At 40.8% G+C, this 27,673-nt stretch overlaps 1 protein-coding gene and 1 long non-coding RNA gene across 2 annotated transcripts in view; one reads left to right on the forward strand and one right to left on the reverse strand.

Annotated features, from left to right (window-relative positions):
• Window positions 1–18,764, reverse strand: part of WDR89 (WD repeat domain 89) — a 35,133-nt gene extending 16,369 nt beyond the window's left edge. The window contains exons 1-2 of the mRNA XM_004262116.3: window positions 18,672–18,764; window positions 6,458–6,586 (exon numbers count right to left, since the gene is read on the reverse strand). The gene's annotated coding sequence lies outside the window, so the exon portion shown is untranslated. The remainder of the gene's footprint in view (window positions 1–6,457; window positions 6,587–18,671) is intronic.
• Window positions 18,765–19,113: 349 nt separating this feature from the next.
• Window positions 19,114–27,673, forward strand: part of LOC117200194 (uncharacterized) — a 42,102-nt gene continuing 33,542 nt past the window's right edge. The window contains exon 1 of the long non-coding RNA XR_004481685.2: window positions 19,114–19,197. This is a non-coding gene — a long non-coding RNA (uncharacterized LOC117200194). The remainder of the gene's footprint in view (window positions 19,198–27,673) is intronic.

Genomic DNA, 27,673 nt, shown 5'->3' on the forward strand with positions numbered 1-27,673 from the left:
TTTTGGTTCCATTTTAGATTAAAATCCTTTCACTCTTCCCTCGCTTGAGCAGGATCTTTCACAGACAGTATCGCTGATCAACCTTATTGCGTGGGTATTTGTTTAGTCAGAGATGTTGTTAGATGTTGGGCTGTGTGTCCCTTGGAGCTGCAGAGGACCATTCTAAGATGTTCTGTTCCACCGAAGAGGGAAATGGCAAGTGGATTTTTGGCTTCATTTGAACAACATGGGGAATCTCAGTCATAGTCCTCTAAGGTGGTCAGGTTGATTTCCATGGTCAATTGAGCCTCATGATAAGCCTTAGGAACTTTATTTTGTACATACGTCTGAGGGAAAGACATTTGCCTACTGAAATAAGACAGCAGAAATTTCATTAGGAGGATGACACCCAGGGTCAGAAGTCCAGTTATGGTTACTGACTGGAACAAACTTCTCAACCAGTTTCCCCAGCTACCTAATATTTAATAGGTTGAGAATGTCCCAAGTCCTGGAGCTTGGCCTATTTCAGTTAACAGATTGATACTGTCCATCATTTTTATTTCTTGCATTATTTTTCCCCATTTGTTAACATAAAAACAGCCTTCTTCCCCAAGCAGGACACAGGTTCCTCCCTAGTGTGCAGTGAGGTGTAGTGCTCTGTGGTTTTGTAAGACTACTTCCGCTAGGCTGTCTGTTTGGGTTTGTTGATTTTCAAAGGCTCTAAGAGAAGCATTAAAGGTAGTTGCCATGACTACGGAGAGGTTTCAAATTGCTTTTTCAAGTCTGTTACTCCAACCCAAGGGGAAAAAGACTCAGGCAAAGGCACGCCCAAACCCCTTTCTATCTACTATGGGGTTATTTGTGGGCATCCATCCAAAATTATATCCATCCCAGCTTTGACGTGCTCTTTTAAGTTGTTAGGAGAAAGAACCCAGACTGGGTACATAGGCAGCGGAAGGGCAACAACTCCACAACGTCCCTTCCATTTAAGGAGGAGTGTTTCTGCACAGAAAGAAATAACCAGTGTTTTCTAAAGACAGGGTGTTAAGTGGGCCCCCTTTTTTTCCTGGTATAAAAGAAGAGCTCTCAGGATCAAAAACATGGTCATTTACACATAGCACATGACAGTCAGCATGGTGGGAATGGCTATAAGAACATTTTAAATTTCTATACATTTGGAATAATAGATCAGTTTGATTATTGCGGGTGAGTTTCTCGTGGAGGTCTGGGGAATCTCTAGGGAGAAGGTGAGTTGAATTAAGTTCCCACCATTCACCAGATTTTTGATCAATTCCCTATTAAGTACCATTGAAAGGAAGCACATCCGCTTCCCATTCCCTGGTACCATTATAATTTTCATTATCCCACCACAGAGATACATTAATGGAGGAGACATTTAGTCTTCTTGATTCCAGCAGGGAGTGAATTCATGATCATCTGAGTCATATAAAATTGTATAGTTACAAGCGTTTAGTGGGAGGGAGGCCAGAGTTTTGCCAGTACCATAAATGTTTTCAAAACACAAAGAAAGATTGGGTAAGAGTCCAGACTTGATTAAGGGGTATTCCTTTATGGGCAGGGGGCACCCAATGGAATGCTGTAATGTCTGGTGCCAATTTGCTGCAAGGAAGAACATGCACCTCTTCAAAGGTACCAAAGGAAAAGCCTACATCTCTGCCAGACAGATTTCTCCATCCTTCTAAGGTTAATGGCCAGGTTACCAGTTCAGGTTCATCATGAATGTTATTAGCTCTGGCACAAATCAAACAATCAGTAAGGCTGGCAGAATCAGGGAGTTTTGGTAAGGTGCGCCAAGGGATGCGCTAAAGAGAGCAGCAAGAAAGCCAAAGAAAGGGCAATTAGAACTTTAAGCAGCATGACACAGGCCTGTCCGGATATCTTGGGAAAGCTGTCTACTTCTGATGTCATCTGGTTCAGTAGAAAATTTTAGCTTTGAATCACCAGTTAGGTTGCAGATCCACTCAAGTTTGGGGGCCTTTTTACAGAAGAGACGCATGAATCCAGGAGTCCATCCCTTGGAGGTTAGCGACACAGGGGTTAGTCAGCAACAGCTGGTAGGGGCCCTTGCAACAAGGTTGGAGGGAAACTTTATGGATATGTCTTCTCCAGCAGACGAAGTCACCAGGCTGCAAAGGGTGGTGTTTGACATCTTTGTCTCCTGGAGCATGCTGTGGAAAGATTATTCCTCCAAAGCATTATTATTGTCAATGGATTTAATTAGATCTTTGCAAAACTGAAATATATCCCCTTTTATTATTTGTAGGTCAAAGGAAGCAGGGACTAAATGCGTTGGCTGTCCTATAATTATTTCAAAGGGTGAGAGCTTATGAATCCTGAATGGAACGGGTCCAAGATTTAGAAGAACCAGCAGAAATATTTTTGGTTGAGGTATCTGGAGATTTTTAACTAATTTAGCCAATGGATCTTGATAATTCCATTTGTATGTTCAACCAGTCCTGAAGAGTGAGGATGATAAGCAAAATGAAAATGTTGTAGAACTGGCCAGATGGCACAGATTTGTGAAAGTACTTACCCAGTAAAGTGGGTTCTCCAGTCACTATGGAGTTCCAGGGAGGTTCCTCAAATGGAAGTAATCTTTTCTAAAAGGACTTTAGCTACAGAAGAGGCAGCTGCCTTTCTACATGGAAATGCTTCAGTCCATGTGAAAACATGCACACCATTACTAGTCTAATATATTTATATCCATGAGACAGGGACAACTGTATGAAATCCATGTGCCAGACCTCAAATGGTCTATTGGGTAAATCAAAATGTCCCCAGGCAGTGTAGATAGTCTCCTCTGGGTTGAATTTAGGACAAGATATGTGTTTTTTGTGGCCTTGCCGATGTTTCTCCACCAATATTGATTCATAAATGTTACCATTTTCTCACTGGACCAATGGTTTAATTCATATATGGTAGTTAAAAAGGGAAATTTTAGATTTTTTTTGGCAGGACCAATTTATTACTGTGTCCAAACCAGAGTCCCTTTACTTCACAGTACCAACAGCCTTTGACTTTCCAATTCTGTTTTTCTCTTTCAGAGGCCAACTGTTGTACTTCCCTGGCTAGTTCCCTTAGGTCCTTGCCAGGGGGAGTAGCCTTCTGGACTATGACAGAGGTTTGGTTTATAGATCTCAGAAGGGTGGCATTTTTTGCAGGATTCCTGGTGAGGTGGTTTCCTTTGGCTTCCAGAAAACCAGACTTGGAATGCCCAGGAACTTTAATGACAGCTAGAGCTGTTGGCAGCAGTACGGCATCCAACAAATTTTGGACATAAGGGCCATTCTTAATTTTAACTCCACTAGAAGTAAGGAAACCCCACTGTTTCCATAACATTCCAAAGTCATGGGCTATCCCAAAGGCATGTCAACTATCTGTACAGACATTTGCCGTCTTGCCTTTGGCTAAAACACATGTTTGAGTGAGAGCATGTAAGTCCGCTTGTTGGGCTGAAGTGGTCGAAGGCAAGGGTGCAGCCTCAATGACCTTGCATACCTGGCACAGAATTTGCCATTCTCACTTTTTAGGCAGGGAACCATCAATTAACCAGATCAGCATTCACCAAGGGGGTTTCTTGTAAGTCATCATGAGGGGTCAAGAGGTGATCCATCAAAGTCAAACAGACATGGGGAACTTCATCAGTGCAAGAGGGAAGAGGGATAGCAGGGTTGAGACTGTTATAATGAATAAGAGTCATATGAGGGGAGGTTAGTAAGAGGATTTCATAGGTGGTAAGACATCTCGCTGAAAGGTGTTGAGTGTGGTGCAAAATTTAAGAAAGGCTCAACAGGCTAAGGTACAAAGATGATCAAGGAGGATCCTATAACAGTCTCTTCAGTAGCCTTTACTAAAAGAGTGGAAGCGGGCATCGCTCTAAGGGGTGGGGGTGGAGTATTCTCAGGCCACTGGATCTCACTGTTGGCTGTAGAAACCTAAAGGTCAGTGATAGTCCCCATGTTTTTGGGTAAGTAATCCGAGGGCATTCACTTCCTTTTCATATACAAAAAGGAAAAAGGGTAGCTGATAATTTAGGTGTCCAAAGGCAGGTGGATTTATTAGGCTTTCCTTCAAGATCTGAAAGGCCAAGCTATCTTGATCATCCAAACAATGGGGTCAGGTTGGTGTTCTTTAGTAAGGCATATAGGGGCTGAACCACTAAGGAGAAATTTGGGATCCAATCATGACAATGACCAGCTAGTCCCAGAAAGCCTCCAGAGAATTTTATGTCATTTAAACCAGTCTTTCAAACTTGTGAGAAGTCAGAAGGCCTCAGTAAAGCCTTGAGGCATGACTGTCCAGATGTACTGTTGTCCTTCAGGTAAAGGCAAAGAGACACTGACTACCCCTTTCAACAGGGATACTAGAAACCCACTGTATAAGTTGACTAGAATGTAAAAGTTGCTTCCAGTATGGATGGATACCAACAGCATGTGGGGATTAGAAAAGACAGGACGGCAGAGAATTACAATGTTATTTATTGCCCAACGGTCTTGGACAAATCTCCATCCTCATCCTGTTTTTTTTGTTTTTTTTGTTTTTTTTTTTTTGGCGGTACGCGGGTCTCTCACTGCTGTGGCCTCTCCCGCTGCGGAGCACAGGCTCTGGACGCACAGGCTCAGCGGCCATGGCTCACGGGCTCAGCTGCTCCGCGGCATATGGGATCTTCCCAGACCGGGGCACGAACCCGTGTCCCCTGCATCGGCAGGCGGACTCTCAACCACTGCGCCACCAGGGAAGCCCCATCCTGTTTTTTTAACAGGCAAAATAAGGGTATTACAAGGACTAGCACAAAGGATAATAAGCCCTTGGGCCTTATGGTCCTCTATAATGGGCCTTATGCCCTGTCAACCTTCTTTATTCACAGGATATTTGTTTATTCTTAGGAGAGGTTTTGTGTGGTCAATCTGGATCATAATGGGAGGGGCACCATGAATTGTGCCTTTTTCTGTTAAGAATTTTGTCCAAATATTAGGGAATACCAGGTTTAATAGGACAGATGAGTACAAAGTTTGGACTGCCTTGGTTTGTAGAGTGCCAATAATGGCAAAAGGGGTTAAGTTTTCCTAAGTGTAGAATTCAAACTCAAGGGATATTTCTGCCTTTTGAGAGAAAAAAAAAAGGCAGCATTGTATTTCTCCAGAAAATCTCATCCCAGTAAACGTTTGGGAGCAGGCATTTATCTTGCAAAGGTCCAGACAAAAAAATATGGGCTGAGAAATATGGACACATTGCAGTTTTTTTAAGACTCCCACTATTTGAACATACATATTACTCCAAGAAAGGGACTGTTCAATTGTAGTGGGGTTGAGCACTTATAAGAGTAGCTCCTGTGTCAATTAATACTGTAAGGTGGGACTTTCCTGGTGGTGCAGTGGTTAAGAATCCGCCTGCCAATGCAGGGGACATGGGTTCAAGCCCTGGCCCAGGAAGATTCTTCATGCCACAGAGCATCTAAGCCTGTGCACCACAACTACTGAAGTCTGTGTGCCTAGAGCCCATGGTCCACAACAAGAGAAGCCACCGCAATGAGAAGCCCACGCACGGCAAGAGAGAGTAGCCCCGGCTTGCCACAACTAGAGAAAGCCCGCGCGCAGCAATGAAGACCCAACACAGCAATAAATAACAAACAAATAAATAAATGTATTAAAAAAAATACTGTAAGGAATTTGTCCCTGATCTGGAGAGTCGTTTCCTCCAGTCTACATAATGGCAGAACAAGGAACAGTCCCTGTGTGTCCTTGGAGTCCCATCATTGGGGGTGGGTTTGGCCATGGGTTCTTAGAAGGTTGTGACTATTTGGATTTCAATTTGTAGCAATCCTTTTACCAAGGTCAGGTTTTTTACAATAATGTCATAGTCCTGTAGGACGGATTTGCTTTGGAGTTTCTATCCGTTGGTGTTGTAGATTCAAAATCTTAGTTGTCTTTTCTCTAGAGTCACCTTCTATGGTGTGAGCTAATTTATTAGGCAGATTGACAAGGTCAGGGGTGAACACTGTCTCCCATTCGATACAGGTTCTTTTGACCAACAAGGATAAGTCCTTGTGCAGGCAATTTATACACATGGAATTAAAAGCCGCCTGAGTGGGGACTTCTCTGGTGGCACAGTGGTTAAGAATCCGCCTGCCGATGCAGGGGACATGGGTTCGTGCCCCGGTCTGGGAAGATCCCACATGCCGCGGAGCGGCTGGGCCCGTGAGCCATGGCCGCTGAGCCTGCGCGTCCGGAGCCTGTGCTCCGCAACGCGAGAGGCCGCAACAGTAAGACGCCCGCGTACCGCACTGGCTAGGATTCCCCAAGGGGGAGGCCACCTTTGGTACATTCAGATGACTAGATAAAATTATCAGAAACAAAAGAGTACTTACCAGAAAGACAATCTGTCTCTATCTAGATTTTGAATAAAGTAAGACAGCTCAACCAAAAGGAGGTAGCTTGAGATCTGAGAGGAGACTTACCAAACTGAAAGTTACAGCGACTCACAGAAGCAAACAGTGCAAAGGACTCAAGTGCAGGAACCTCACTTGATCCCGGAAGTTCAAGTGGTTGGCGCCTTCAGATCACTTATGACACCATGCAATGTCAACCTAAAAGAAAAGAGGTAAGCTGAGTTACCGAAAATCGAGTTTATCCTGGAGTAGCAGAGATATTGCAGTTCAGGACATGCATGCTGAAGTAAGCTACAGGTGAGTCCACTGAAGGTTTAGGCTGGGTTGCATTTATGGGCAAGGAGTGCAAAAGGGGAGGGTCCAATTAGGGGCCATGCAGAGTTCACTGGCTCAAAGATGGGGAGAGATTCATTGGTCAGAGGTTAAGTTTCACTCTTTTGTAAATCAGGCATTTATGGGAAATCAGTCTCTCAGCCTTTAAGTTTCATTGTTCTGAGAGCACAAGTGTCAGATTCTCCATTCCATATCTTTCAATTCCATTTTGGATTAAAATCCTTTTACAGTTTTATCCACATCAGGCTGGAGGGACATATGGGGGTAGCCAAGGGAGGATGTAAAATAGACATTTGGATACATCAGTTTACAGCTCAGGAGGAAAGTATAAAACTGGGTCATCAGACTATAGGAAATAGGCAGTAGTGAAAAACTAGGGACTTGGATGAAACTCCCGAAAGGGAATTATACAGAATGATATAAAACAACAGGTCAGGGCTTCCCTGGTGGCACAGTGGTTAAGAGTCCGCCTGCCGATGCAGGGGACACAGGTTTGTGCCCTGGTCCGGGAAGATCCCACATGCCGCGGAGCGGCTATGACCGAGTGCCATGGCCGCTGAGCCTGTGCGTCGGGAGCCTGTGCTCCGCAACGGGAGAGGCCGCAACAGTGAGAGGCCCGCGTACCGCAAAAAAAACAAAAACAAAAACAAAAAAAACCAAAGAAAACAGGTCAAGAATGGAATCCTGAGGGCTTCCCTGGTGGCGCAGTGGTTAAGAATCCGCCTGCCAATGCAGGAGACACGGGTTCGGGCCCTGGTCCGGGAAGTTCTCGGCATGTGGGATCTAACTAAGCCCGTGCGCCACAACTACTGAGCCTACACTCTAGACACCGCGAGCCACAACTACTGAAGCCTGCATGCCCTAGAGCCCATGCTCCACAACAAGAGAGGCCACCGCAATGAGAAGCCCACGAACCGCAGCGAAGAGTAGTCCCCACTCGCCACAACTAGAAAAAGCACACGCAGAGAAACGAAGCCCCAACGCCACCATACATACATACACACATACATACATACATACATACATACATACATATGAATTAGGAAAAAAAAAAAAAGAATGGAACCCTGAAACACCAGTTAAAGGAATGGGCAGAGGAAAAATAAAAACTATAAAGGAGGGCTTCCCTGGTGGCGCAGTGGTTGAGAGTCCGCCTGCCGATGCAGGGGACACGGGTTCGTGCACCGGTCCGGGAGGATCCCACATGCTGCGGAGCGGCTGGGCCCGTGAGCCATGGCCGCTGAGCCTGCGCGTCCGGAGCCTGTGCTCCGCAACGGGAGAGGCCACAACAGTGAGAGGCCCGCGTACCGCAAAAAAAAAAAAAAAAAAAAAACTATAAAGGAGACAAAGAAAGAACCAGAAGAACCTCAGAAAAGTGTCCAAACAATAGACAGCTAGTATTAACTAATAACTAGGTTCCTGTATCAGTCTCTTCACATGTATTGCTTCATTTAACCCTACCAATAATCCTAAAAGATAATCTTTTTATTGCTGCTTTTTAGGTGAGGAAACTGAGGCTTAGAGAAATAGGTATTGCACAGTAGTTAAGAGAATGGGTATACCGCCAGACTGTCAGGGTTCAAATTCTGGCTTCACCAGCTGCATAGCACAGGGAGATCAGCTCCGTGCTTTGTGACCACCTAGAGGGGTGGGATCGGGAGGATGGGAGGGAGACGCAAGAGGGAGGAGATATGGGGATATATGTATATGTATAGCTGATTCACTTTGTTATAAAGCAGAAACTAACACACCATTGTAAAGCAATTATACTCCAATAAAGATGTTAAAAAAAGAAAATTCTGGCTTCACTAGTTATGTGTTTCAGCTTCCTATTCTTTAAACAGAGGTTAACAGTTCCAACCTAACAGGGTTGTTATAAGATATAAACTAATTACTACATGTTAAGTGCTCAGAATGATGCCTGGCCCGAAAGACCAGGAAGTGCCAGCACAGAGAATTTCAAAGAAATGCAAGTGTCAAACAATAAACTTGCAGAATAACCTATTAGATTTTACATATATATATATATATACACATATCCCCCATGCTGTTAACCATGATAACTGACATCAAACTGAATATATACACTGGGGGCAGTGGGGGCAGGGAGACAAGCAGACTAGATACTTCTACAGTGAAATCACAGTATGAAATGTTCTCCCCAAAAGTCACCAAACAGAAAGATGCTTTAACACTTTAACATACTAATAATTCTTTTAATTTCCACTGTTAACCAGTGCCTGAAATAAGGTTAAGCCAGAATGAGGCTTCCTAATACTGGAGAGCTTATAATCATGTCCACATATCTCTCATACAAAAGGCAACAGTTTATAAATATTTATAAATAGATAAAGATATCTTCTTTTACATTTTGAAGTATAGATTCACTATTTACTACTCCAAATTAGATGAGTATCCAAAAGGGATCTATTGAAATAGAAATTAAAGCAGTGGTAAAAACCCTTAAACATAAATATTTATAGCTTTATATTCGTGTAAAGATTCAATAGGACAGACCAGTTCTCTTAAGCACTTTGTGCCATATCACGGGAAGATCAGAATCTAGTTAAGTTCTAAACTCATTTCCTTTCCTCTGAACACAGTGAAAGATCCTGATATCAGAGAAATAACCAACAAAAGGCATAATTCTTGAACCATGCTACAAAAGCCGGATATTAAGAGGAAAAAAAAATTCCACACTTACTGTATAGATCTGATGTGAAGGATAAAAAGGACTGGAAATATTGTACTGTCAAGTTTAACTTTACTAAACATGAAGACTTAAGCTACCAAATTCTTTTTTAATACTTGCCTTCTTTGCTCATGGCACTGATGACTACTGCCATCGAGCAACAGGTGCAAAAATTAGAGAATGACAAAAAACATCATTCAGGACTTAATTACAAAGTCTCTAAACAGAATAAATTTCCACTGTTACCCAGGATAACTGAGATTTTCTTAAGTTGTTTTTTCCTCTTCACCTAGCAATATAAATTCCTACCTCTATGTGAACTCCTAGATTTTATCCTCAACCCTGATCTCTCTTCAAAATTCCAATCCCATATTTCTAATGTCTGCCTAGATCTCTACCCTCGAACGTGCTGCCAAAACTTCAAATTAAATATACTCAAAATGTAACTCAAACATATATTCCTCATCTCTGTTAACTGCACAATCTTCTCAGTCACCAAGGCTCAAAATCTCAGAATTACCTTTGATTAAAAGGAGGCAAACGACAAGATTCTCCTCGCTAATAAAGCCTACCTTGAAAGTCACCCATTACATCCATCTCCTCACTGTTTGTCCTGCCACTATCCTCCTGTTTTCCATTACCTCTCGCCTGCAACTGCAATAACCTCCTCTGTGCCTGATACAGAGCATGACAGGAAACACTTGACTTAACATCTGATTCCTGGCCAAAGATGTCAAGAACGGGAAAATTTCTTACTTCCCACACGAGAAATATCATGTGAGAGTTTTATTCTTAGAAGCCAACTTCATGTTGTAAAAAATATTGACACTCAGTATATCAGAAATAAAAGCAAATATAGATTTCACAAACATTTCTTAAGTACATAAACTAAACACTTAATTTTTATAAAGTACGACATACATTCTTTTGTTGTTTCTGCATGAACTGCAGATGTTTGAACATGTGAATTACACACTATATTTTATAGCAAGCCCAGACTCATCAATACTTTAATAGGCTAGGCAAAATATTTTCCCCACAATACAACTGCAAAAGAGTTGCTACTCTCTCCAAGAACCCTACATCATTTTCTTGAGTTATCTAGATAATACCCATGCTTCAAGATATAGCTCAAATTCTACCAGTACTACAAAATCCTTCTTAACTCAGCCTAAAGTGAGTTTCTACTTCCTCTGAATGCCAAAAGATCAACTGCTATTCATTTAGCAATCATATACCAAATATACTAAAGTGTTATTTATCTCTAGTTATATGTTTTATATATTTATATTTGCTTCTTTCTCAGTGTAAAGTATAAACTTCTTAAGGACAGGAACTGTATTTTCCAATTCTCTAATATCAATCCTCCACCAGCCTGAGATTAACTCCACAGCTTACCTCACGAAATGCTACTTCCCATAAGAGGAGTATAAAAATATAAACACACACAAAACACACTCAATAGAGGCAGGCAGGAGGCAAAGACAAGGAACTACACATAGATGTAAAACAATGACAGTCAAAGACAGGAAACACACACACACACACACACACACACACACACACACACACACCCACCCAAGCTTTAGAAGCAGCTGTCCCTTTTGTGGAGAAATTAAATAGTAGTAATATTATCAATATTGATAAAACATCCATAACCACAGTTTAGAGGTAAATTCACTCAACCTCCTAACATCATAGAAAGCACCAGGAAGGCATAACTGAGGAAGCTAAGGAAAGGGCTAGGATTTGGGAACATCATCTTACCATCTTACACAGTACCCTACAGGCAGAAAGTATTCAACAAACACCTGATGGTTTGAATGCAATTTAATAACTAGATCTGCAAACCCAAATCTCAGACCAGAATGTTCAAAATGCAACTCTTCTTTCACAAAATACTTTACAGGATCAAACTAACTCAAAATTCCAGTATAATGCACTAAATACTTTGTGCCTTGCTTATATGATACAAACATGCTTTTGATGCCAAAAAGATACATCCACATTATAATCTTTAAAGATTTTAAAAAATAACCCAGTGATTCATGAAATTGTATTCTTCCTATTTTTATAATGGCTCAGGGTATTTGTGTGATTTTCAGGCTCCCTTCTCAGTTCCTAAGAAATAACTTCAATTTGACTTTACAACCTCAGGGTGGGGTGGGGGCAGGGGAAGGGAAAGTTTGGAAAGAATAAAATAGCTCTGCAAAAATAATTCAGTGCTACATTAAATACAAATTAATGATAGGCTAATGAAATCACAGTGGCGCAGTGGTTAAGAATCCGCCTGCCAATGTAGGGGACACAGGTTCCAGCCCTGGTCCAGGAAGATCCCACATGCCGCAGAGCAACTAAGCCCATGCGCCATGACTACTGAGCCTGCGCTCTAGAGCCCGCGAGCCACAACTACTGAGCCCACGTGCCACAACTACCGAAGCCCACGTGCCTAGAGCCGGTGCTCCGCAACAAGAGAAGCCACCACAATGAGAAGCCCGTGCACCGCAACGAAGAGTAGCCCCCGCTCACTGCAACTAGAGAAAGCCCGCTCACAGCAACGAAGACCCAACACAGCCAAAATTTAAATAATTAATTAATTTAAAAACAACAACAACAAACACTAACCGCTATGAAAAATTTAGCTTCAGTATCTATTCTTTCTTCCTTTCTTGAAAATAGATGCCTGTCATGCATGCTAACAACTTTAGGTCTGAGTAATACAGGGCTGAAGGATTCATGAAGAAACGGAAGCAGTCTGACAGAATTAGAACCAAGATAAAAATACTCTAACAAGCAGCCAAGAATTGGAAACACAATGGAAAACGAAGGAACGTGCCTCTGAGATGGACCTAGTCAATATGAGTGAGCTGAAAGGTGTTAAAGGTGGAAATGAAGGCAGTGTTTTTATGGGAAAAGAGCTGCACTAGAAGTAAGGAGGCTTACTTTCTTTTTTTTGCCTGTGACCTTCAGTAAATCACAGATCCAATCTGAATCTTGGTTGCCTCACATTTCCACTTGTTCTGTTTACTGATACTTTTGTATGCATCAGTGACATTAACAGTAACTAAGACATAATGAACTCTTGTTATAATCCAGGCACTGTTCTAAATGCCTTATATGCATTGTATCTCATTTAACCTTCCAGACAGCCCTACAAAATAGGTACACTTACTTCTCCCATTTTATATAATTAGGAAGTAAACCTTAGAAAAGGTAGGTGATACACCAGAGGTCACTTTGCTCACAAATGCATACCAGGGACTGGAACTCAAAACTGGTTTCAGGGGCTTCCCTGGTGGCGCAGTGGTTAAGAGTCCGCCTGCCGATGCAGGGGACACGGGTTCGTGCCCCGGTCCGGGAAGATCCCACATGCCGCGGAGCGGCTGGGCCCATGAGCCATGGCCGCTGAGCCTGCGCATCCAGAGCCTGTGCTCCGCAACGGGAGAGGCCACAACAGTGAGAGGCCCGCGTACCGCAAAAAAAAAAAAAAAAACTGGTTTCAGAGCCCACACTCTTAAATACTTTCTTATACTGCCTCTCAAATGATATAAAGGAAATATTTTACAAAGCATTCTTAAATGGCCATTCATATGTAAAGTCCTGTTATAATTCTTATTTGCACTAATCAAAATGACTTCATACAACCAAGCAACATAAAGTTAAAATATTTAAAGCATGAATACGTGGAAGGCCTTAACAAAGTTTTTTAAGACAGTGGTAATATCAATGATGTGAAATCCAGTGCAAATTTTAGTTGAATGGATGTGTAAATTTCCAAGTATTTATAGGCTTAGAGACTTAAAGTATCAGCTACAAGATATAATTTAAAATATAAGCCATCCCCTAGAGCTTTTTCTCTTTTAGCTATTATTTCACATTAATACTTGATGAATGATACTGAATAAAATCATTAAGGAAGGAATTTATTTAATAGTGTTTGTCAGGCACTGTTTTAAGCACTTCACAAATATTTACTCATTTAATCCTAACAGCCTACAAAGTAGTTATAATTGGAGCCAGTATTCAACTCAGGTCGTCAGGTTTAAGGATCTGTGCTCTTAACCACTAGCTCCATTGCAATTCAAGAAATGGTGAAATTCTTTTTTTTTTAGGCCAATATAAAGTACTAATGATCAGGATGAATGTCCACAAAGAGAATGGAGCCATCACTTACCTCAGCATACATACTAATACAAAGGAACATGTAAAAGAAATATATTAACTGATATGGTAAACTAATTTACGCTATGAGGAAAAGTTATTAGTCTTTGGAAGAAGAGGTTTCTTTTAATTTTCCTATGAAATTGTACTGTTAGCAAACCAAAGGAATGAAATTGGGAAAATAATATTAATTAACACTAATATTAATTTTAAAGAGTTGATAGACAGGATTTTTATCATTTTTTGGTCCAGGCATCTTATGAAGCAGCAAAAAACTTAAAAAAAAAATCACATGAACTAGTGGATTTCACAATAAAATTCATGCTAAATTTGAACCCTTTTAAGGTATAACAGATACTTACTACAACCTTGTATTTTGTTTATGAAAGAATTACATTTTTCAAAGGACTACAGTATTTATTTCATCTGTTTCTCACAACTCCGAGAGTTAAGTAGGAGAAGTACTATTATTCTTATTTTACAAATACGAAACTTAAGCTCAGAAAACTTAAATATTTTGCATGGTCTAGATATACCTTCTGACTCCAAGTGCTTCTTCTATTACATCATGCTGCCAAAATTTTAAGCTTTATACTTTTCAAGTTGTTTCACAGCCAAGAAAATTTGGAAAATATACAGCAGAAAACATAATGAAGTTTTATGGTCGTTAAAATGTAAAGAGATTTGCTAAAAATCTCATTATTATATGATGTACAAGTTATCTAGCTGAAATGATGAACAAGTTAATTCAGCCAAAATGAACTTGGAACCCAAGAAAAATCTGCATTTAAAGCTAAGTGATAGGGAGTTACTTACACACACACACAAACAAGGTAACTGAATCCAATTCTAAATGCATAAATGTGAAATAACGTAACTCTACAATAATACTATTTTTCAGGAAGTAAAAAAAAAATCACTTCTAACTACCATTCATCTCAATCACTTAAATGCTAGCTTCCCAGAGATTATCCGTTTCAAAGATAGTTTTTAAAAATGTTCATTCCGGGGCTTCCTTGGTGGCGCAGTGGTTGGGAGTCCGCCTGCCGATGCAGAGGACGCGGGTTCGTGCCGCGGTCCGGGAGGATCCCACATGCCGCTGAGCGGCTGGGCCCGTGAGCCATGGCCGCTGGGCCTGCGCGTCCGGAGCCTGTCCTCCGCGGCAGAAGAGGCCCACAACAGTGAGAGTCCCGCGTACCGCAAAAAAAAAAAAAAAAAAAAAAAGGTCATTTCGGGACATACCTGGTGGCGCAGTGGTTAGGAATCCGCCTGCCAATGCAGGGGACATGGGTTCCAGCCCTCGTCCGGGAAGATCCCACATGCCGCAGAGCAACTAAGCTCATGAGCCACAACTACTGAGCCTGCGCTCTAGTGCCCGCGAGCCACAGCTACCGAAGCCCGTGCGCCTAGAGCCCGTGCTCCGCAACAAGAGAAGCCACCGCAATGAGAAGCCTGCGCACCACAAGGAAGAGTAGCCCCCACTCACCGCAACTAGAGGAAGCCTGCATGCAGCAATGAAGACCCAACGCAGCCAAAAATAAATAAATTTATTTAAAAAAAATTTTTTAATGTTCATTCCTCTGTATCTATTTCACCTGAATTACTACCCAGCCAAGGAACAGAGAAGGCTGGTGAACCAAATAGGAACATTTAACAAATAAGTGAAATAGCTTAGGTTTGGATTATCAGTTATATAATTATCGAGAAAATACCCAATAAACTGTACCTTAAGTGCACAAAAATAAAAATGTTGTAGCTATAAACCGTGTACTATATACCCTCACAGCCCTAAGTTAGGTGGTGGACCACCCACATTGGACTTGCAAAGAAGACGGCCTGAAACTAGTCTTGTAATCATTAGCTTGACACCAATTTGAGGGAATAAAAGCACTAAAGAAGCTGATAAAGAATTTTTTTGGAATAAGTTATTTGTGGAAAAATATTACAGAAGTTTTTGCTCGGGCCCACTTTACCATGCATGAGAGTGGTTCAAACTCAGACGTTTTTTTAAAATTTCTTTTTAAAAATTATTATTTTTTATTGGAGTAGAGCTGATTTACTTTATGCTGTACAGCAAAGTGAATCTGTTATACATATACATATATCCACTCTTTTTTAGATTCTTTTCCCATATAGGCCATTACAGTCAAACTCAGACCTTGATCTGGTACCCTGTAGACTGCTGATACAAGAGCCATGCCTGGAAAAGTCCAAGAGACTGTGGCTGGATACCTGCTCAAACAGAACAAGGACAAATGGGTGCATCGCACTGCATTGTTATTTATAGAGCAAAGGATGTGAGACTTCTTCTTGTGGACCTGATGATGGCAAAGGTATGGAGCCAGCAAAAAAAAGAACTTTGTGTAATAGGTTTGTCTAGAGGCATTTGGACGTCAACAGAGTTCACAGGGTGAAGAAACTAAAGGCTGGAAACTAAGGGCTGAGGACAAGTCTTAAGAAGTTGGCTACAGGTACTGTCCATTGTAGCAGACTGCTAACTCATCAGCAGATCACTAGGGTAGGCACACAACTAGACTGGTTAGGTGTGGCTATGTGACAGAGTCTTAGCCAAAAGAACCTGAGAAAAAGCAATGTATGTCACTTCTAGGGCTGGCCCACAGAAATGTCCCGCATGTGCTTCTCCTTGCCCTTTACCCTTCCATCTCCACGCAAAAAGCACAGAGACTGTTACGGAGTAGTTCTTATATACTGAATGCCTACTTGAAGCTGGGTTCTTTCGTATTTTATCTTATTCCAACATATCCACACTGGGTGGGATGGTAACAAACCCAACTCATCAGATTCTGTCTCCTGAGAATTATTAATTCCAGCCAGACATGAGAGGAACAGAATATTACCTCCTTCTGAAGATACAACAAAACACTGAAGTCATCAGAGCTACTATCTCCTTGCTGGGGGGACTACAGGATATCAATCATGAGGGACTATCAGTCCAGTTCTCCAAGAAGCCTAGTGCATATTCTAGCCTTAGGAGCAATGAGACTCAGCGTATTTAGTTGCATAGATGGCTTCCTTATAATAAATCCCCATCATCTGAGGTCATGCTTCTTAAACTAGGGGACACACCTATGACTATAGTAAACTGGCTATTATAAGAAGCCACAAAATAAACTGTCTATCTCCGTAGAACAGCAATGTTATGATGTGGCAATAGTTCAAAATAGTATCAAATACAAATATGAAATTAAATGCAATACATGAATTTTTAAGGCAGAAGATTAGAATATAAAGAAATTTCACTCTTCTAAGGGGTTAATTCAGGCTTTGTATCCACATTATCATAGGAATATTCATTTACCTCTTCTGTTTTCCAGGGGAAAAGCTGAAGTACCAACCTATGGTAATTTAGAAGGTCTTTTCACAGCAATCCAGAAGTCATTTTTTTTTTTTCTCTTACAGCATATCCTACTAGACTTTAAGCTGCACTAGGATAGGATATGTTTTACCCTTCTTTATACCCTTTGTGGCAAGCTAAAAATAATGCACCCCCAAAACATCCAAGCTCTAATTCCTGGAACCTATGAATGTTTCCTTATACATCAAAAAGGATTTTATAATTAAGCTAAGGATCTTGAGATGGAGAGATTATTCCGGATTATCTAGATGGGACCTAAGTATAAACACAAGTGCCCCCACTAAGACGAAAGCAGACGGATTTGACTACGGCAGAGAAGGTGATATGATTACGGAAGCAGAGATTGAAGTGATGTGCTTTTAAAATGAAGGAGCCACAAGCCAAGGAATATAAGAGGCTACCAGAAGCTGAAAAAGGCAAGGAAATGGGACCTCCCTTCAGAGTCTCCAAAAGTAATCAGAACTCAGAAAAGCAGTTAAATGAGCTGATCTACTTTTGCTTTATGCTATCTACAGCAGTCTGAGGAAAGAATACAAACCAGACAAGTACCACTTCTGCATTCACAGGGAATACTATCCTGAACCCTGGATAAGCAGATAAGTGGGCCACATATGCTTAAAAGGTATTTCACACTCAGGTGGTACTAGGCTGCATGTTATCCACTGTATGTGTGTATATACAGAATACTTTAATTATAATATATATTGCATATTAATGATAGTCTGGCTTCCACAGGGAAGAATTTGAAAAGCATAAAACTGTCATATGTAGTTAACATCAGTAATTTATACATATTATATCATTTAATCCTCACGACTCCAGGAAGTAGACAAGTCTGGAATTGATTTCAATTCTGCAGTGGAGGAAGCGGCGGCTGAGGTGACTTGCCCAAAGGTTAGTAAATGGCTCCTACTCTTATGTCTTTCTACTAGATCATTTTACCTCGATAACATCAATCGATTTACTTCTAGGTATGTTTTATTAACTTCTAAAATAACTTCAAGTTAGGAAAGAAAACAAGACCAACATTTTACAAGCAATACCATATTTAAATTTTACGTGCGTGGAAGCCGAATGTCACACTCAATTAAGTGGTCAGAGAAAAGCTGAAGAGAACACGTGGACGAGTAACTTAACATATCTGTTTCTTCGCATGAAAATGAGAACCGTAACAGTACCTAACCCTTTAGATGTTGCTGTGTGGATTAAATGAGATAATACACGTAAAGTGCCTATCATGAAAGCTAGTCTCAGAGTTCGTACTATATACTCCAGCACGTCTCTTCCCAAAGGAAAATCTGCTTTCTGACCCCGAAAATTAACCAACCCAGGAGGTGGGTAATTTAAGAATGCGAGGGAAGGGAATGAGGGTAGGGGAAAAATAGGTCCTGGCTACCTCTCCTTGAACACTTGACGAATAGGCGCTTTGTTTTTACTCAAAAATAACCCAGAGGAGTGCTGGGGGCGGCTTCGGCGACACCAACCTAACCCTTGGAAGGCCCGCGGGGCAGGGACAGCACGGGCATGACCCAGGGGCTCCGACAACTGCACCAGAAGCCCCAACACGTGGTTCTCTCCTCCCAGCTCCTCCCCATTTCCCTCTGCTCCTCGTGCTACAGGCTCAGCGGCTTCGGCTTTCTACAGTCAACCGGCACTGTCGCTGCCCGTCTAGAGAGCTGCCCATCCCAGGAACCTGCACAACGCAAGTCTGGGAAATATACCTCATCAGAGAACCCACAACTGCTGCAGGAGAGAACTCGGAGCACAGCCTCTGCGCGGACCGGTCGACCGGAACTCCACCCTCCACCTCTCTGATTGGATAAACGCACAAAGGAGGATGCAGAGGATTGGTCAGCAGCAGAGAGGCGGGCCATAGCCCAGGGGAAGGGAAAGAGGTTGGGCGGGGGGAGCGAAGAAGCGCCAGGGAGTGGCCTCTCTCCGGATTGGACGAATGCAAGATATCTGCGCCAGCGTAGACCCAGCTTCCGTATAGCGCTGCACAGCACTGCCCTTTACGTTACGTTAGCGGAAGTTTTAACGACTTATCGTTTGTGCTGAAAGCTTAGGTCTCATTGCTGCGTGGCCAATAAAGAGCAAGAATAAAACGAGTTCCGCCTCTTCCTCGGACGAATGGGTCCTTCCGTTGACATAGGGCGATGTGACTTTCTTTCAGCGTTTAGACGCTAGAACTCCCACAGAGCCACACTCGGGTAGAGAATTGCTATGTTGACTAGACAGTAACTGCGGGTGAGAAATACTTAGTAGTTCGAATCGGGCCCTGAAACACCCACATACGCTCAGAACTCGTATGATTTCAGCGTTGTAATGTGAAAGAATTAGGGCTTCTCGCGGTCCTTTGCTTGGCTCTGTCATTGGCTGAAAAAGCTGTCAATTTGAATGTAACTCCGCCTCCACCCCCAGGGAACCTTGGGATTTCAAGTATCGGGCGCAAAGATCCTATGGCTTTAAATGTGGTTGTCGCTGAGCTCTTCGTTGCTAACAACCGCTGACATTTATTGTGGTTTTCATGTGTTCCGTTGTGCTTTTTTAATCCTTTCACTTATCAGCACCATTAAGGCCAGAGGACACTTAGGAAGACTGGAAAGACTTCATGTATGTTTGTAAAGATAAATACTAGTGTTTCAAACATTCCACTACTGTGCCTGGCTCTCTGCTAGATGTTCGTAATTAACGTACTAAGCGGATAGTAAGTCTTAGCTTTTGCCTTTACAACAAAATGGTCTTTGATTTGCATATTAGTGTCCATTCGAGGATATTTGAAAAGCGCCCTAAACTTAACAGCTATCTATACTGTTTTGTCGCTGCTTACATAAATCAAGTGTTGATACGACATGAAGCAGACCTGGCTGCTGTCTTGACAGAAAAATAGTGCTGTAATTAAAATGTCAAACGTGACCAGTTTCAGGAGGCACGCACATTGTATATTATTCGAGATTGGATTATCACGTCTATTTTCAGTCTTATTGGAAACATGTTAGTTTAAGGCAGAATTTCCCTGCCTTTATTGAATCATGAACTCCTTTCACTTCTGTGAGCACATTTAGTAATGTTTCATCACTTTGTGTTTAGCAAAAGTAAAAATCAATGTATAAATACCAAAACTTTTTGAGTGGAATTTTTCCTTCCAACAAATTTTTTTCTATTTAATATGTAATACAAATTTTCATATATGTAAGAAAAGGGCTTGTTGCTGGACTAAAAATTAAGTACACTTTTAGAGGATTTAAGCCAAGCAGAAACTGCTTTTTTGACTGATGGTTGGAATAATTGCTTTTATGTTTTAAAAAAATCAAATTATTTTATTAATTTTTTGCGTCTTGTTTGTAGATGATGAGAGAAGGTTTCAGGTTTTATTGGCAAATGAAACATGAGAAACATAACTTTTTTGTAATTCTCAATAAATAGCCAAATTGGGTGTAATCACCACTATATTTCTCCTTTAAATATTTGATATGATGTACTAAGTGACATATATGGATACGAAAATCACCCTGAGACAAAAATGCAGATTTATTAGTTTTAATGCTTTCCATTAACTAACATTTTGAAAGAATTTTCCTTTTGACTCCTATTTTAAATCAGTGGTCCATTTGGGATGTTAATTAAATTCGTTTGACTAAGAATAAAAACCATTAAAAACTGCAGGTATCAAGACTGCTACTGTCGTTAGCAGGGTTCAGCAGAGTGATAAATCAACTGAGTGACTGACTCCTAGACACATTTGGCTGATCGGTATTAACTGTCCTAAGTGCTCACTCTTTCGGAGTCTTTTGTACGCTCTCAAAGTGTTCCATTTTAAAGAGAAAAAACTTCAGTAGTTATTTTTTGTTTAACTGAGAATTTAAAAGTAGAAATTGCAACAGGCACCATTACTGCTTTTTAAGATGTGAACCCAGGAATCACCTTGGTACACCCTCTGTTGGGAAATAGTTTAAGGAATGACCTCAAGGTGAGATAAATGCAAGATGACTTTTGAGATACAGGAAGAGAATAGTACAATCCCCATTTGTAATATTTACTTTTTAATATCAACATTTTTCTTTTTCTTTTTATATCTGTATTTTTAAAAATAGTGAACATGATATAACAGTATAAACTTTGAAATCTAACCATATATATGTATATATGTTTATATATATATGAATGGTTAAAAAAATTATTGAGAAATATGTGATCAAGAAAAGTGTGGAGGTGTTAAAGAAAAGATTATTCATGACACTTTTTAAGATGGTAAGGCAGACTTTATTCAACGGGGGCTACTGTGGTAGGGTTTTGTAATAGGGGAGAGAGATTGGACTCAACTCTGAATACAACAGGAAAAGTGGGAATTTATAGCCAAGGAGTAGGGGATAGAGGGTCAGTGGATGGAAAATTACTATGAAGAAACATCAGGCATAAGGGGGATTATTGCTACATCACTCAACAGTATTCTTACCAAAAGTAGGTGGGTGTAATCAGACATCAACTGGGGGATAATGAAGGATGAGGCACTCAATCAGATATTGAGGGAGGGTGATTCTGGTTAAGCTGCCTTAGCAGAATTCTTGCTACAGGATTCTTAAATGCTACAAGGAAGGACATGGGAGCTGAAGGTCAAGCCTAGTCAAAAGAGCACACATATATATACAGCCCAGACATACTCTTACTCCTATATATACATAAAAATATTTGTATTTGCTATTGTTAAAATATGAAGTCTGAATTACACATAATAACTGCTTGAAAATACTCAGGCACAATCACTATACCAGGGCTCAACCAGAGAAACAGAATCAGTAGGAGACATATATTAAGGAATTTTTTGCGAGGAATTGACTTACACAGTTGTAGGGGCTGGCTAGGGGATAAGTCTGAAATCTGTAGAGCAGGGTGTCAGGAGAGGCAGGCTGGAACTCTCAGGCGTGAGCTGAAGTTGCAATCCACAGGCAGAATTTCTTCTGAGTACCTCAGTTCTGCTCTTAAGGCCCTTCCACTGATTGAATCAGGCCTACCCAGGTTATCCAGGATAATCTTTATTTATTTTTTTTTTATTTTTTTTGTTTTTTGTTGTGTTTTGTTTTTTGCGCTACGCGGGCCTCTCACTGTTGTGGCCTCTCCCGTTGCGGAGCACAGGCTCCGGACGCGCAGGCTCAGCGGCCATGGCTCACGGGTCCAGCCGCTCCGCGGCACGTGGGATCCTCCCGAACCGGGGCACGAACCCGTGTCCCCTGCATCGGCAGGCGAATTCTCAACCACTGTGCCACCAGGGAAGCCCAGGATAATCTTTATTTAAAGTCTACTGATTATGAATGTTAATTACATCTACAAAATACCTTCACAGCAACACATAGATGAAGAATTTCAGATCATTCGTTTGAGGGTCCGGTTTCAGGCTTGGAACTCATTCCAAAGAACCGTGTTTGACACTGTGTCTTGTATTTGGGGGAGTGGGTTAGTATAAGCATATAGGATGTACAAACCAATTCCATTTTCCACTCTCTGGTAAAATACGTCTAAAAGGAACAGCTCTACCTTCAAACTCCATTCCAGCCTACCTCTCTAACTCCCTACCTCTTTTGGCCGGCTAGTCCTTGAGATCTTGGCCTCACAGCCTACATTTGAAGTCTTTGGCTCCATTCTTTAGCACCAGAAATACTTTGCCCAACTCTTCAATCACAGAGGTTTCTCAGTAAATAAGGCCCAGTCGTAGGCAAGCCGGCCTCTACTATATGAGGAGTACTTCCTGGTAAGCTACCAGCTCTAAAGCTTTTGAAAATGTCAGCAACACTGCCCTTGAAGCCAGAAGGTGGAGTGGTGGCTAAAACATCCTGTAACAGGTGCCAGCTGGTTTATACCGGTCACCATGCCCAAATTTTTTCAAGATAGTGGTGGTATTTTAACTACTTCAGTTTTAAGATGGACTTTCCTATTACCCCTTTTAATTTAGACAGCTGAAAGTTGAGGAAGAGGCAGAGCTAGTACTGAAACTGATAATTATGTTGATTGAAAACACTACCTACCTCCAGAAAACCTCTCCATAGGGCTGCTCAAAAGTGGTGAATCAACTGCTTTAAGCTGTTTGTTCTCTTCCTGCCACTTTGCAGTTAAAAAGAATGAACAGACAGTAAAGTAGCACACTAAATGGAGTCAAGAGGCGAAGACAGACCAGGCTATCTGACAAACTGGTCTTTGGGTCTTCTGTTTAATTAAGAATTAGGACCATAGTTTATTTAAAGAGAGAGGTGTGGTTAGGATCAATAGGAACAGCTTAGGATCTTAATAATTGCTATGAATATTCATTTTTTTCTGCTTTTCTTTTTTGGCCGTGCTGCGTGGCTTGTGGGATCTTAGTTGCCCGACCAGGGATTGAACCCGGGCCCCGGCAGTGAAAGCGCCCAGTCCTAACCACTGGACCACCAGGGAATTCCCATCACTTTTTTATTAGATAAGTTATGAAAGTGCCCATTTACCCATGCACGTGAAATTGATCCAGGGTCCTTCCTCAAGATCAGCTCTAAAAGGATATAGCTGAAAGAGTTATTGAATTGCTAAGATGAACGCTACTACACATTTACACTTTCTTTTTTATCATGATTCTATTTTTCCAGTTTACTTTTAAAATCTGTTCAGTGTGGAAAAGTTCAATTGTATACAAAAGTAGAAAAAAATATCATGAACCCTTATGTATATGAGCCTATCACCCAACTTTAACTGATGGCTAAACTTACTTATATCTATGCTCTCACCCACATTCCCACCACATCTCCTATCTGATTATTTATAAGAAAATCCCAGCATCATTTCACTTGTAAATAGTACTCTTTGTAACTCTATATAATGACTTCCCCCCCCAAATGTAACTACAATAGGCAGATATTTTAATAATATCTATTACTCAAAACTAGGTGTGTGATTTTGAGCAAGTTGTTTAATCTCTCTAAACCTCAAATTACTCATCAGGTGACCATATATTCCTTTCAATGGGGTTATGAAGATTAACACAGTGTAAATAAAGTGCCCAGCACAGTGCATGCCACAGTGCAGACGTTCAGGAACTGTTGGTTCAAATTCCAACATTTGGTCTACTTTCACCACTTGCTCTGAGAGATTATAGGAAGGATAACCAAAACCAAGATGTTTGCTGAGCCCTTTAGTTGTTGAAAATTATCCTTGAAAAAAGAAAAAAACTTTAATGATAGCACTAGGAGTGTACAACAGCCAGGAAGTGGAATCTAAGAAGTTTAAATGAAGTAGATCAAAGTTATAGGCAAAGTAGAGTAGAGCCCAGTAATAAGATAATTGATATGAACTTATGTGAAATATACTCCTTGACTAATCTCATATCCTTAGGGTTTTTCTTTTTTTCATGTGATCTCCAGTTGATCTATATGATGGTATAATACAAAACTATTCATCTGAGCTGTAAAAGAAATATGAAACCTTTCTGTTTTCTTTTGTAGGATTTCTGGAACTTTTAGCCCCCAGACTCAAATACCACTGGTATCCCCACTTATTGTCTACATCTTTTTGGATTTACATATTGTGTGATTCTCTCTCACCTCTATTCTAGAAAAATATTTAGTAGGAGGTTGGCTTTGATTTTCTAAGCATTATATTAAATAAATTTCCTTGCCAGATGGCACAATATCCTAAGTTGTGCCGAGCATTATAAAGATGAATCTGATCATGATGGCCAGCATCTTGATATCTGAGCAATAATATCACATCGCAACAAAACTGTGTTTTCTTTCATTTAGAGAAATATGTTGTGTATAGAAAAATATATAAATAAAAGAAAATTTTAAAAAATATGTTGTGATGATGGAGATAAAATATAGGGTCACAGTGAGAGTCAGCATCTTGAATAAGTTTGCAATCAGATGATTATAAATGATTACAGATGATTGCTCTTAGGCTGATGAAGTGAAAGGTTAGAAGAGGAAAGGAACATTAAGTAGATTGTCTCAGTCATGAATATATTAATCTAATTAATTAGCATTTTCTCACCCTTAAATTCCCAAATTGAAAATCTAAACATGGTAGTTCTTGGTTGTACTATAAAACTGACTACTTTTGATAATCATTTCCCACTTAAACTTGTAGCATGTAATAATTTTTCCTATAAAACTTCCACACTAAGAAAATGTATATTTCAAAAAAAAAAAGACATATTTGAGTACTAGTTAGAGCAGCATGAGCAGTGAAGGAAAGAGAACTGTTTCAAAGAGCAAAGTCATAAATACCAAGTCTAAGTGAGCTAAATTGTAACCTTTGTCCCCCACCCTTGAGAGAATGCTCTGTGCAGGAGAAAACAAATCTCCCTCTTTTCCCTTTTAGATGCCTTGACTACCTATTTGGTGGGCTAAGATAAGGGAAACCAAGGACTTCAGAGTTTTGCCAGGTCTTTGAGTAGATAGATGGTGGAACCACAGGTAGATGATGGTAACATGAAATGGTTACCATATGGTCATTTCTTATGTACAAGAAGGCCTCTGGGCATGATTAGGAAGCTGGAGAATAAAAAATGAGAAATGGAAACCACTCTGCAAAAATAATATAAAGTACTACATGTATTATGGCCAGGAATTTACATAAAATGTGCTTTATTTGGAAAATGTTTCTCCTTAATATGAGTTGATTCATTCATTCAACAAATATTATCTATCACCCGTTATGTACTCAGTACATTTTACATCCTGGAATTACAATGTTAAACAAAACAAAATTCCTGCCTTCATGCAGCTTACTTTCTAGTGGGAAGACACTAGAAATATAAATATAATGTATATTTTTAAAGTATATAATATAATTTCAGCTAATGACAAGTACTATGCAGGGTGGAATATTCAAATATTTAACATTGGTATGGCCAGCTTTGTGATACTTGGTATGGGTTCATATTCCCTTGTACTCCTCTGTGTTTGCTCCCTTCCTTCCCTGCCTCACTTCCCTTTCCTGCTCACTCCAACTTCCTTGACATTGAACTTCCCAATAATGTGTTAGTATATCAGCTTTCGCTTGTAACTATGTTCCCACATACCCCTTCCTACTCCCACCCTAACCCCTCAGAACATGGTCAGGCCTTAGACTAGTTTTCACTGGTGTTATCCCTTTAGTTGCCAGATCATGGGAAAGTCTGGGAGATGCTAGGATAGCAAGAACTGGGGATGCACTCAGGATGTGGGGCAGCAGCTATCTGCTTGCCAGCATAGAAGTAGAGTATCTCAATATTATAACAATTGATGTAGCCCTGCTAAAGTAAATCAGGTGAAAATCAGCCCTGCTCCTCTGAAGAAAAGTAAAGCAAGCTAAGAGGGTGGAGAGTTATAAAATAGCTGTGTATTAACTCTGTATTCTTCCTGAGAAGTATAGAGTCTTTGGGAGGTGTGTGTGTGGGGATATTTTATACAACAGTTATCTGCTGGATGACCAGAGAGCATGGGAGATCTGTTTACCACACACTGATGGGGAGACTTCAGTGGGAACAAAACTAGGAGTGCCAAAGACAACCTTAGACTCTTCTGATAGTGCCTCCTTTGTGTTGTCCTGGACTGAATAATTCATATTTGGGGATATATATTACAATGACAAATTGTTTCCTATAGACTGAACTGGTATGATAGAGACATCCGAGTACAAGACAATTTTGTAGGTGGGTGTATTCTGTGTGTGTTTTAAGGGGAGCAGAGGTTGCAAGAAGGAAATCCTAGGAACCTCAGGGGTGCCCTTCTTTCTGAGGCACTTAATCACGTGTCCTCTGAGGCCTTGAATCATCAATTGTGTCCTCACTTTATTTTCAACCTTTTCCTCAGTTCTACCTTTTCCTTCTTCCTACACATATGTAAGTCTGTTCCATTCTATAAAAACCTTTCCTGTGACCCTGAGAACCCATTGATTTATTCCATTTTCTATATCTTATATGCTGCCTCTATTTCATCATCTCACCCTCATTCTTTGATCAGGTAGAATATAGCGTTCATCTCTAGGCTTCCATGAAAACTTCTCTCAGAGGTCACAAATCAACTCTTAATTGCCAAACCCAAGGGTTTTCTCTACTTTGTCTGACAGGACCTACCTACATTTGAAAATGTTGACCTCTGCATCTTGTGAAATACCATTGGCTTCTGATTTCCCTTCATCCTAATCCTCTTTCAGTCCCGCTGCCTCCTCCTAAATGTAATGTCCCCAAAGTCCCACAAAAAACTGTCTGCACCTTCGCTGTTGCCCCTCTCAGTGGCTTCCTTATCCTAGCCAACCACATACACGAAAGCCCTTTACATAATTTTTGACCCTCAACTTAACCCTTTTCATTCAGTCACACATTGATAGCATCTGGAGGAAGAAAAAAACATTCTCCTGTACCCCTGCTTTCCCCACTGCTACCTTCCTAACTCAGACCCTCTTTACTGTTTACTTGGACTTCGCAATAGCTTTAAACCAGCTTTGCCTCTACTTTCTCCCTCCTTCAGCCTCTTCTCCATAAAGTCACCAGTGCTTTACCTTGTAGAGAGAGCAAATCCTTGACTCTCCTGCTTAAACCTTCCGTGGATTTTTGGTTTTAAAAGGTAGAGTAACATAACAGTTTCTCTCTACTTCCTCCTATTTTCTAAAATTATCATAAAGGAATGAAAACAAGTTAATAATCCAAAAGGACCAAGCAAACAAGGGGGAAGAAAAGAGATTTTAATGGATTTTTAGAAGATGGAAATTGAGTAGAAGGTGG

Source organism: Orcinus orca, chromosome 2, assembly GCF_937001465.1.
Source record: "Orcinus orca chromosome 2, mOrcOrc1.1, whole genome shotgun sequence".
Lineage (NCBI taxonomy): Eukaryota > Metazoa > Chordata > Mammalia > Artiodactyla > Delphinidae > Orcinus > Orcinus orca.